This window comes from Conger conger, chromosome 12 (assembly GCF_963514075.1).
Source record: "Conger conger chromosome 12, fConCon1.1, whole genome shotgun sequence".
NCBI lineage: Eukaryota > Metazoa > Chordata > Actinopteri > Anguilliformes > Congridae > Conger > Conger conger.
Window position 1 is genome coordinate 37,621,934 of NC_083771.1, and position 12,935 is coordinate 37,634,868.

The window sequence follows — 12,935 nt, forward strand, 5'->3', positions numbered from 1 at the left end:
GTGAGCGCGAGTGCAAGTGCACTTCAAGCAAGATGACTGTGTACTTTGTCTTTTAATTTAAATCTTTAAATTAACAAAATGTTATGCAACTGGAGTATTAGGGAGTAATTAAGAATAATGAAAGTAAACAAAAAAATACGGCAAAGCAGGCTTTACATAGTGATAAGTAAGAATGAAGTGAATAGAACTGTGAGTGCCATGTTATCCTCGCCTTTACTCATCAGGATGAACTGCTGTGCGGACAGGCCTATGAGGACAGCAGCTGCGTGTGTAAAACGCAAGGTGTTCCTGCCCCCAGGGCCTCAGCTTTACCAATCGCACAAACCCAGCGATTACATGCTGACCACTTCTTTCCACAGTGCACACTGCCCGTGGATTACCCACCGCACATCCAGATTACATCACTGCGTAGCTATTATTGTAATGACTCATTGTGGCGCTCCATCTTCACTAGAGGCCAGAGGAACCCCATTATAGCGAGGGGCTCTCTCCTCGCATGTGTTTCCTGCGGACCCGCCCGGTGGAATTCCTCCTCCCCCGCGCCTTTCCCTATGGAGCTGGGTGACCAATGCGGTGATGGGTACTGGGTCATCAGGATCCACAGAGGGATGGCTAAACCCCAGGTGTCTTATGTTGGGAAAAACCACTTCTGACCAGCCAAAGTTTGGCAGCGCTGAAGCATTTTTTCTATAGAAAGTATCAAAGGCCATTCCCTGTAACAAACATTCTCTTTCCAGTGTTCCCTTACAAATGTCTTTTTAAAAATGTTCTGAGACTTTAATGGTTTCCAAGCATGAGCAGTCACAACCATCTGTCAAAACATCATACTGGTGCAATTATTTATCGTAGCAGCCAGAGCTATGTCACGTCAGGGTCCCAATGGCCTGCCACTCCCTCCTCACTACATATCAGCTGCACTCTCGGTGGGGGCCATTCTTGGTCTCGTCTGGCAATCTGGTGTGACCTCCATCTCAGAATGACAGATTGCAGACGCATCATTGTAGATAAACAGATCGTGTTTCGTGTCTTCCTAACTAAATTGTTATTAGGCTTTAAATTGCATTGTGTGGTCTTCCACATCAATTGTTATCAGGTTTTAAATTGTATTGTGTGGGCTCTCATCTCATCTTCCACCATTGCTGACAGTGCCAGTTTTTCCCTTTCAGTGTGATCGCCCAGCTTAACACAATTTCTTTCAGACAATTTACCAACCTCTACTCAATAGTGAAAAACCGCTCTGTAGCATCAGAGACCAATGCATACAATCACTTTAAAAGCTTGTGAGCTTTTAAACACAGTGTGTGTGTTGAAGGATTCATAACTTATTTAATAAGTTAATCCATGATTCAAGTTTGATGAATTCAAACAGCATTACTACATTTACTTCTATTGACCTTCCATGGAACATTAAAAAAATATCACCCTCTCTTTACAAAAGGCGGAGCAAAAGTATCCACAATCTAAATCCAAATCTTTAGTTCAAAAGTAGCAAGCGTCACAAAATGCTTGACACACTTTATATATGCCACAAGAGTGCTGACTAAAACTTTTGGTTAGGAATTATAGGAGATGCAAAAATAGATGGTTTATTATTAATGTTCCTTTTTCATGAAATCAGAATTCAAGAGAGGAACAAAGCTTGAATGTACAGTGCATCCGGAAAGTATTCACAGCGCTTCACTTTTTCCACATTTTGTTATGTTACATGTAATTTATTAAGAATAAAAAACTAAGAAATCACATGTACATAGGTATTCACAGCCTTTGCCATGAAGCTCAAAATTGAGCTCAGGTGCATCCTGTTTCCACTGATCAACCTTGAGATGTTTCTACAGCTTAATTGGAGCCCACCTGTGGTAAATTCAGTTGATTGGACATGATTTGGAAAGGCACACACCTATCTATATAAGGTCCCACAGTTGACAGTGCATGTCAGAGCACAAACCAAGCATGAAGTCAAAGGAATTGTCTGTAGACCTCCGAGACAGGTTTGTCTCGAGGCACAAATCTGGGGAAGGGTACAGAAAAATTTCTGCTGGTTTGAAGGTCCAAATGAGCAGAGTGGCCTCCATCATCCGTAAATGGAAGAAGTTCGGAACCACCAGGACTCTTCCTAGAGCTGGCAATCGGGGGCAATCGGGCAATCGGGGGAGAAGGGCCTTAGTCAGGGAGGTGACCAAGAACCCAATGGTCACTCTGTCAGAGCTCCCGCATTCCTCTGTTGAGAGAGGAGAACCTTCCAGAAGGACAACCATCTCTGCAGCAATCCACCAATCAGGCCTGTATGGTAGAGTGGCCAGACGGAAGCCACTCCTTAGTAAAAGGCACATGGCAACCCGGCTGGAGTTTGCCAAAAGGCACCTGAAGGACTCTCAGACCATGAGAAACAAAATTCTCTGGTCTGATGAGACAAAGATTGAACTCTTTGGCGTGAATGCCAGGCATCATGTTTGGAGGAAACCAGGCACCACTCATCACCTGGCCAATACCATCCCTACAGTGAAGCATGGTGGTGGCAGCATCATGCTGTGGGGATGTTTTTCAGCGGCAGGAACTGGGAGACTAGTCAGGATTGAGGGAAAGATGAGTGCAGCAATGTAAAGAGACATCCTGGATGAAAACCTGCTCCAGAGCGCTCTTGACCGCATTTTCATCTTTCAGCAGGACAATGACCCTAAGCACACAGCCAAGATATCAAAGGAGTGGCTTCAGGACAACTCTGTGAATGTCCTTGAGTGGCCCAGCCAGAGCCCAGACTTGAATCCGATTGAACATCTCTGGAGAGATCTGAAAATGGCTGTGCACCAACGCTCCCCATCGAACCTGATGGAGCTTGAGAGGTGCTGCAAAGAGGAATGGGCGAAACTGCCCAAAGATAGGTGTGCCAAGCTTGTGGCATCATATTCAAAAAGACTTGAGGCTGTAATTGCTGCCAAAGGTGCATCAACAAAGTATTGAGCAAAGGCTGTGAATACTTATGTACATGTGATTTCTTAGTTTTTTATTTTTAATAGATTTGCAAAAATTTCAAAAACTTCTTTCATCTTGTCATTATGGGGTGTTGTGTGTAGAATTTTGAGGGAAAAAATGAATTTATTCCATTTTGGAATAAGGCTGTAACATAAGAAAATGTGGGAAAAGTGAAGCGCTGTGAATACTTTCCGGATGCACTGTAGGTCATTTGCTTATAGCTGCAAAGATGCAAGTTTAATAATTGCAGGCCAATGACTGGCTGTAACTTCATATCTTAGAACTGGCTGTGTGCCTGGTCATATGCACAGGGCCTGGATGTGCACAATAGCAGCTGCAGACAGAAAAACAGTCACATGCTTCAGGGTTCATCCAGACGGCTTCCTTGTGGAGCAATTCCAACAGAACAGCTAATGGACGGACTCCCTTGTGCTGGCCAATATTCCTGTTGAGAAGGTTGCATACCTTTCCTTTGAGCACCCGTGGGTAATTATGTTTCCCATAGTATTTGGAGAAAGGTTTAACAGATCTCAAACTAAGAGACAGGGATACAGTCTGATCGGTAATCAGTGATACAAAGACCTAAATGAATCAGCTTTTTTATAGTAAGAGTAGCAAAGTACTGATTGCATCATAAAACTCAGTGTTTGGTATCACATGTTAGCTCCACTCATTAAGAGAACTTACTCCCGTTTTCCTGGACTTCCATTTATCTGTGTTGTGCTATATGACATTGTGAGTGTAAATGAGTCATAAAAATGCTAAACAAAGTAAAATAAGGCGACAAACAGAAAAAAGACAATGGATACAGTGTCCCTCCCACCAATAAAGGAATCACAAATTTGGTGCCTGTATAGAGTTTATAAGATTTAATTGAATTTCCTCACTAAAACAGGCAAGCCTATAGGTCCTATATCCTTTTCCAACTGTCCGAACTGTTAAAACATCAGCTATCGCAGCCTATCGCCAAAGCCATGTAACTGACCCTTCACATCTGGTATGAGTCTTCACATCATCCTCAGTGCGCCTAAGTTCTAGTTACCTAAGGGCTTTGTTGCTGCAGGAGCTGAAAAGATATGTCTTAAGTTGTTGGCTCAAAAGAACTCGCCATTTCAATCAGTTCCCCAGCTCAATAAACAAACTAATATTGAAGCTTCCTTCTCAACCAGACACAGGGCTTCCTTGTCTGGGGGATGCCCATCTACAGTATATATACAGTATATCTCTCTGGACTCCTGCCTGCTTTGAGCTGGGGTTTTTCTGTCTTCACCATGTAGGCCAAAGCTACACAAACCACATATTCTCTGGCACATAGCGCATTTCTTTTATTTTTTTGTACTAGCAAGTCTTTTGAACAGGGAAACAATCAATACAGGGTAATCGGGCTGGAATTCACCCTCTGAACCCGGCTAAATAGGCATAGACTTTTTGCGTCACAGCCGTTACTCTCAATACCTGCAGGCTCATCTCAGATTGAGAACATCCTGAACCACAAGCAGACAAAGCCTTCTAAACACATAACTGAGTCCTTCAAAATAAATGATTCCATTGCCTACGTATCTCACAGCGTTCACACAAATCTATGAGCATTCAGTTAAAGATGGATACACGATGCCTGACCTTTGACATTGTGCACAGCTAGTTATGGAGGGCAGTCTTTGGAGTGGCATAACAGTCAAGAACACCATCTTCACCAGCTTAATAATGCAGGTCATTAACATGTTTTACAAAGCAAGATTTGAGCAGACGTGAAGACTAATCCAGGCTTTGATAACACCTAGGCTCAAATCACGGTCCCCCGAGGTCTGAGAACTGCTGGTTTTCCACCCTCCCTTTACCTGAGAGTCAGGTGTGAAGGCAGTCTGGCTAATCAGTTGCATTAATTGCACAACATTTTCTTCAGTTGCTACTGTGAAAACACAAATTTGAAAGCTACACTGAATGAACATTTGAACATTCACAGCACAGCTGGGAACCATTTTAACAGTGAGATGACTCAGAAGCAGAATTACCTATGACCAGTGGTTCAACGATCATGAATGACCATGCAATGTATGAAATACTTTCAGTGACCAATGGAAACAACAACAAAAAAGTAAAGGAAGTGGTTATTTTTAATGAAACTCATTCTTTCCTCATCCTCCCTAGATTTTATTTAAAAGACAGGCTTTACTTTCAAGAAATATCAGGTCAAGAAATTAAGCCAAATGGCGAAAAGCTTTGGGGTAAAAAAAATACAAATCACTGCAGGACAGTACCAATTTCAACAAAGCAAAGAGTGCTCCATATCCTGAGGCTATGGAATTGTGTTTCAGCCTTCCTGGGAGTGAAACTACTCCCCCGACTGAAAACACTCTGTCCCTTTATAACACCGTCCATTAGCAGAAACACACATGATTTACAGGTCTCAAGGACAAAAGCCCCTGAAATAGGAAGAACAGTTTTGGAGAGACATCAGAAAACGTTCTCTGAACACTGCTCGCTATAATTATGCACTGCTGAGTCAGAAACGTTGTACCACCCCATAAACTTTAACAGGCAGAGGGAACTACAGCCCTATATTCAAAGCAAAATCTACAAAAGTGTGCCACAGTAAAGTTTGTTGTAAGAGACAGTGTGACACACTGTTATGCCAAATTTCTGAATTTGTCAGCCTGTGGGAAATGGTAAAATGAGTTTATTGCAGCTTGGGCTAAAGAAAAATGACCATAATGGCTTCACAATTCAAAGTGATTGGGGTTTCCATGGCATCAGGAAAACCACACTGTAAACAACCGACAACACAGTCCACGTCTTTCACCGGCACACAGTAGGCCACTCCTAAAGTGACTTTCATTCGCTGCCGTTTCTGCCCCCTTTGAAGATTCCATCAGTCAATAATCTGATCGGAACAGAAGCGCTTGCCACTGGCATTACAAAGGTTTAACGGGACTATGAATATGGGAATGTTCAAACACAAGCAAGAGAAGAAAATGCATTTTAGATGCATGGTATATCAGGGCATCTTGACTCTTCATGCTCTCTGTTGTCCTTAGGGCTTACTTATTTCACCATCCCATTATCTTTTCATTTGCATACAGCTGTTGAGGTACTTTCACAAATTTTTGCTCAGAAACAACCAGTAACTATCATAACAACATAATGAGTTTCGGCTTTCAGGGAAGGCACAGTTGCTGCAAACATAAAAAGGTTCTCAGCAATCCCAACTACTTGAAGAAATACAATTACTACATTTGTACAACAAGGTATGTAAATACAACCAATTATTGATCGGCCGATTTATAATCTTTACTTTGTATAGCCTAGCAGAAATCAAAAGGCCAATCTCAAAGTACAAGAATGAATGTATAAACAACGGGGACCGCTGTTTTGAGGAGTAGGAAGATTCTTGAGAACATAAATATTTCGATTGTTTCTTCTGCCTAGCCCAAACTCAAAATTGCATAACTGTGTCCACTCTGGCCAGTCAATGTTAATTATTGCCTCAAGAACAAAAATCAAACTAAAAGCCAGACTGTTCCAATCAAAGTTTCTCAAAATCAAACATAACTGATGCTGAACAATAACAGACCACATTTTAACAGCATGTAGCCTATAAAGCTAAGAAAATGTGATCTAATCAGTTGCACATGAAATGCATAAAGAGATATTGTACTTATGGGTGAACGTCTTTGCCAAGGCCCTCCCTGGACAACACTGCCTCTTCACTGAAGATCTGGGGAGGCCACAGTAATGTGTGGCTGTGAAGGAAAGTTAAAAAAAAAATACAAAAATATATATTCTGCCACTAACAACAGCAACCCAGATGGACAGCTGTATCTTGTGTCTTCCTCCTGAATGGCCCATTCAAATGGGAGGAATCAGAGGCACGATCTTGGGCAGTGGGCACTTTTACTGTGAAGGTCACACCCCGCTGGTCTTGAAAAGATGCGGTGTCAGCTGGCACATCGCGCAGGGATTTATGTCCATCCGCAGCGCGAGCCTGGCGGGGGCCTGAGCGCGGTTCTGAGCCAGCGTGGGCCGAGAGTACACACAGGGCACAAACAGGGGCCAGACAGAGAGATTACTCCAGCAGCTTAATCTTATCAGCCTGCATGAATGCCCCCAGGCAAAAGACAGGGCTGGGGGAGGGGCCGGAGATTTACTACTGATCTCTGGCAATTGACCATCTCCATCTGCTGCTGGACGGCAGGGGGAGGACAATGGTATCCCCCAGAGTTCAGCGCTACAGCACTTTCAAACAGGCACAGTCGGGTCACCCTCCACCACCCGCCCCGACATAGCAGCCAGGGTCCTCAGCAACGCGCAGATGGGCCCGTGCTGCACTCAGGTGGCCGGGGCTTTTGAGGGGAGATGGGGGAGGGCCATGGGACAGAAGAGGGACATTCCAAAGCTCTGCAGGCCCCCTCTTCTTCCTGGTCTGCCTGGGCAGTCTAGCTTGTCGCCATATTCTGGTTTCCATTCTTCTTGATAACAAAGCTTTTAAAGCCTTTGAAAAGGTCCATCTGTAACATGTTTCCATGGTTAAGAAAAGCTTATGCAAAGATACTCCTTCATGGAAGATTAAAGGAAAACTGAATGTATCATTGGCCTATTTGTAATTTATCTTGTTCAGATGCAAGAACATTGACAGGCACAGTAAAACAATGACTTGTTTCAAGCCTCACTTCAACAGTGTAAAGAACTAAAGGCTGTTGGATTCTTTAGATGATTCCCATGTACAATACATATGTTCTTGACACAATTTTCAGCATCCTGCCCATGATTTACAACAGTAAAACTTTTTCACTAAACAGAAAAGGCCACTATAAGGACTGTTTAAACCTATAAACTTTGCAAACGTCTGCATCAGTTGAAATGATGGGCACTACTGACAAAAGCCCTGCCTTTTCATTAAAATTATACCTCCCCTCAAAAAAAAAGTACATCTCAATAGGTTCTGGTAGGTAAAACTGCAAACAGGAGTTGTGGATACGTAAACACTGTGGTCTGACCTTTCAGCTGGAGCTTATATTCAATTAGCATCTTTAACACCTCTTTCAAGTTAAAAGCCAGCATGCCAGCCCCCTCCTCTCTTCTCTTGTGCCTTCCACAGAGGTCGACAGAACAGACACTGTGATGCGAGTCTTTGGTATGCGCCAGTCAGACGCATGCTCAAATGCTGAAATGGCTCTTAAAAAGAGTCCCTCTCATTAGAGGCACTGCTAGATTTCTTCAGTCATACCTAAAGTACATAAAGCCATAACCCAGTGGCTGTGTGCTCAGCAGGATCCCCACATCCACTCCATACAACCAAAAACTGGGTTTCAGTCAGAGAACAGAGTGTGTGGTCTGGCCCGACTGGCTTGTTGTCAGGCAGTACAAAGTAACACATACAGATTAAGTGCGTCCAAGAAAAGCCAACAATAACCCGGCTAGCTGAACAGTGCATCAGCAGTATGAACCGATTAGACTACTTTTTTCCATTCTTTGAAAATGGACCATTTAAAAAAAAAAAGGATGTTAAAAGAAACTCTCAAAGTAATTACATTCCGGTTTGCCAAGTGAGAATGGGGCTGATTGTGCTCTCCCCTCAGGCAGACCAAAACTGAGCAGCTGAGGGGGTTCCAAACCTATAATGAGTAGGGCACATTTTATTTGAGCTTTTTATGGACCAAATGGAGGCAGATTACTCCCAGGACTCTGGCCACCAATGGCATATGACTGTAGCCTACAAGCGGTTACCATCTTTATTCTTAGATTCTATAAAGTTAATAGCCACTGATGAGCTATGCACTGCATACAGTACAGCTAGGCTAAATCTTCCAATGGAGCTCGGTTACACTGGAAACATTTTTTTGCTGCCCTTGTTAAAAGGTATAGATTCAATGTGTGCAACAGATAATGGATTCATATCTGTACCTTCAAACATGAACAGCCTGCCCAGAATGCCATCATCATAAATCTGCCACATCCAATTGGCGCACTGACATTTACCCATAAGCCAAGAAATGTAAGCTGCCCAATTGATTCACCAAGTTCATTGGGTGAGAAAGACATGACTTGAGGAATAATAGCCAAGAAAGTGTGATTATGAGGTGTTTATAAATACAGTATATATGTATACAATATACAGTAGCATATTGATGGCATGTAAGGGGAGTATCTTAAAAGAAAAAAAGTAGACTACTGCATATACATATTTAAACCAAACTAGGCTTCATCCACCTTATTGGTCTTGGTTCCAGGGGTCTTATATATCCACTGTGTTGTAGATAGGGGATAATTTGAGCCCTTTATTCCTCAGTAGCAAGACTAGTTCATAACAGGAAACCATTCTCTCCAGCTGCCCCAGTTCCAGCACTGTACATTTTTCCAGCAGAAGATTTTGATTACATTTGCAACAGAAACTCCAAGCAGATCCCATAGCCCAAAGCTAGTACATGCTTAGAAACACTTCACTTTTGACGCTGAAAAAGGGTTATGATGTCATCCAATAGGTGTGTTTAGAAGCTTTATATGTGGTTAAAGAAAGAATGAAAGAAAAGACAATAGGTGCCCTGCTAAATGTATATAAATACAAGTACAGAGTAAAACGAGGGCAGAGAGACCTCAAGAAAGAGGACACATGTCCCGAGGGACTAACTATTGACTACACCACACCTCCAGGCAGCCTACAGTTTTACAAAAGTAGTTAAAGGACAAACTGTAGAACAAAACCATACAGAATTTGAGGATGTTATACCTATGTAAAATGAGACAGTAGAAATGGAAAGAAGAACAAATGTAACAACATACAGAAGGAGGACAGGGTGGGGGGCTGGGAGGTGTGGCAATCTGCCAGTAAGTAGGTTTACAGACGCAATATCAATTTGCATTATGAACCCATTATGAAGTAAACAATGCAACAGCGCAAGATGATTTAGGACTTGTGATTTAGTGTAACCTTCCCTACCGTTGATTTTTTTTAAAGGCATGACTCCCTAGAGAAAAACGTACTGATCATGATGATTTCCGTTTCTGATCACATGATTTCCAATTCAGCACGTTTACAAAGCAGATGTACTTTTACATTTTTGTCCCAAATTCAGGTTCGCGAATTAGTTATTGGATTTCTAAGTGTAAACTCTAATTCCATTTGACACGTGTCCGCGCGCGCGCGTGCGTATGTGAAGGCTCTCTAGAGTACTGTCACTCCATTGCCTCATTTAACACGAGAACCTCTTCATCGCTTCTGTTTTCCCACTGAATGTCCGGATTGGATGTGTTTAATTGCAATCTGTAGCTACAAAGTCAAGACGGCTACAGTTTACCAGCTCCTAAATTATCATACATGCAGTAGGATAGATATCAATTTTCGCTAAAGGGACAGTACAAACAGGATTCACATCTTGGATATTCAGAGTAGCAATTAATATAACAATTTCAGAATAGAGATATTTAATACTATGTCGCTAACACCACAAGGCTGTAGCATGACTTTATCCATATGCACATGCACACGCGGGGAGGCAACTGCGTCTTTAGCAAGCTTCATATACAGTAGTCGGCGAGGTATTATATACAACCAAAAGTTTACATAGCAAGCCAATAAGTCAATTAGATTAATACACTATGAAAAACTGCTGCAGTTCAAAATGCTTAACTGGTTGTTTCAATCCAAATACTAAGATTTCAATTGTTTTACACTTACAAATCGAGTTTTCCAGCAGAAATGTCCAACAATGAATGAGACAGAGCCTTCAAACATCCAATAGGCAGTCGACGTAGCAACACGATTCGTGAAGAAAAGAAACAATACAGACGTGTCAAAATAAACTAGAATAGTCGGATACGTGTTTCGTCTTTTCCCTTAGAATCCTCGTTTTGAGTGCTCACGTTTGTTGGTTACTGGTGAGTAACGGATAGGCATTCTCTGTCAGTGTCACACAATTTAGCCTGTAGTGCCAGCCTACATTATGACGTCGGCCCATTCAGAGCCACAACTCTCCCCTCCTCTCACTCCTCTTTTGTGCTCTCTCCTTCTAACCTACCCGCTTTCGTTAGTTTCGTTGGACTTGCTTTCCATTCATAAATAGGAATATTGTGAAACAACGGTGTTTGTTTGTGTTTATTTTGTAGAAACGGAATTTCCGTATCGAGATGTATAATGTTGTGACTAGCCGCTTTCTAGTGCCACGAATTCGGCTCCAGCCCCGTGCTTCAAGCTGTAACGTTACATGCCAAAACATTTAACCGTGTTTAGATGCGCGTTTAATTTGACAAACACATTTTAAATACACATGCTGTATTTCCGTAATGACGCACACTTAGATTTTTATGTTATAATACTGAATTACATTACTTACTTCCATCCAGTATTAATGTACAGTGCGATCTGCAATATCCATTTCTCGGTGGCATCGTTTCATGCGTTATTTTTCAAAATCATTCTCGCTGATATAAAAACCAAGCTACTGCCAGTTTACATTCGCCCAATCAGTCACTCCCAGCCTCCCAATACATTTCACAGACTTCTCAAACTCCAAAAAACATTCAAGGCTTCTTCTGGATATTGACCCTGGTCCCCTGACTGGATAGAGATTAGAGAAAGGCCAGGCTCCAAGGCTGTTTGTACCTATTGTGATTTGTGAAAGAAGCACTTCAGCAGTAATGGCTGGTTGTCTAAAACATATGGCCATACACAGGGCCTACTGACTGCAATCTCAGAGGGCAACAAGTCAACAAGGTGGATCCTGAAGAAACACTTGACACCAAGATCCAACAGAGTCGAAATCCCCAGCAACTGATAAGCCTACGTAGTAACTTTGATAATGCAGCAGTACGTTGAAAGGGTGCAGACATGTCACTAAGACAAACCCAAATAGGGCATGACATTGAATAGCTGGTGCACCAGCCTGGTCAAGCTGGGCCAGGCTGCTTTACCAACCTAGTTGAGCTGGGCTGAGCTGGTGTATTAGCCTGGGGCGACCTGGCTTTAGCTGGAAGTACCCATACGTATGTTACAGAAAAGTGAAACTGAATTGTATGAACTGAATTTGAAAGTGCAATGAATTTATCACTTGAATGAATGAAAACTGAATGCAATGAGGACTAAATTCATTTTCAAAGCATTATACTTATAAATTGTGAAATACAAATACAATTCAAATTAAATTCCTGCTGGTGCTAACCCATACATAGCAAACCATGTACACAGTAATTTACAGTTGGGACATTTGGGCCACTTTCATTTGGGGCTTTATATGACATATTATTATCTGGCTATAAAAGATCTCTCATAGTTAAGAGATCAATGTCCTCACTTCTGTTTTGTATCATTTTTTAATGGGAAAGGTCACACCATGTATAAACACAATACATCTACTCAGGATTGAAAATAATGCATGATGCAGCTCTTGACAGTTAAAATTGACGTTTAAAAATATCTTATGGAATGTTTTGAGTGATGGATTTATTGATGGTTTTTCCCAGTTCCTTCCTGGGCTTGTTTATCTGAATAAAGGATGCCATTTTAGCAGGCAAGCAGATACTGCTTGTTTGGAATTCCACTCTATGCGCTACCTTACACAATTTCCCAGGGAGAATCCATACTGCCATGCTATACTAAGCCAAAAGGCACTTGCTACATGTGGTCACCATGGTGCATTTCACAGTTACAGTGCATGGATGGTCAAATAAACCAAACTGCCTGTCTGAGTGCATGTGCCGAGTTATCCTAGCCCAGCTGAGAAAACAGCAAGAATACAAAGCAAAGTTTTACATGGTAAATCCAAGCATGTCTAAAGAATGACAGTGATTAAGTATTAGGTAACAGCAGAGTGTTTATCAGGCATGAACAGCCCAGGACCCAGTGTGTACTATATCTTTACAGGTCAGAGAGTAGAATCATGAGAAGCACTGATGAAATTATTCATAATGACAAGTAAATTGACCCTTATGATCCCCCAACCCTATGTTGAGAACCCTTTCTAAACTGTTCTTTC

The 12,935-nt window shown here is 42.1% G+C and overlaps 1 protein-coding gene across 1 annotated transcript in view; it reads right to left on the reverse strand.

Annotated features, from left to right (window-relative positions):
* The window catches only part of LOC133142408 (LHFPL tetraspan subfamily member 2a protein-like), a 53,222-nt gene extending 42,394 nt beyond the window's left edge, over positions 1 to 10,828 (reverse strand). Inside the window, exon 1 of the mRNA XM_061263602.1 lies at positions 10,643 to 10,828. The gene's annotated coding sequence lies outside the window, so the exon portion shown is untranslated. The remainder of the gene's footprint in view (positions 1 to 10,642) is intronic.
* Between the last annotated feature and the right edge of the window lie 2,107 nt (positions 10,829 to 12,935).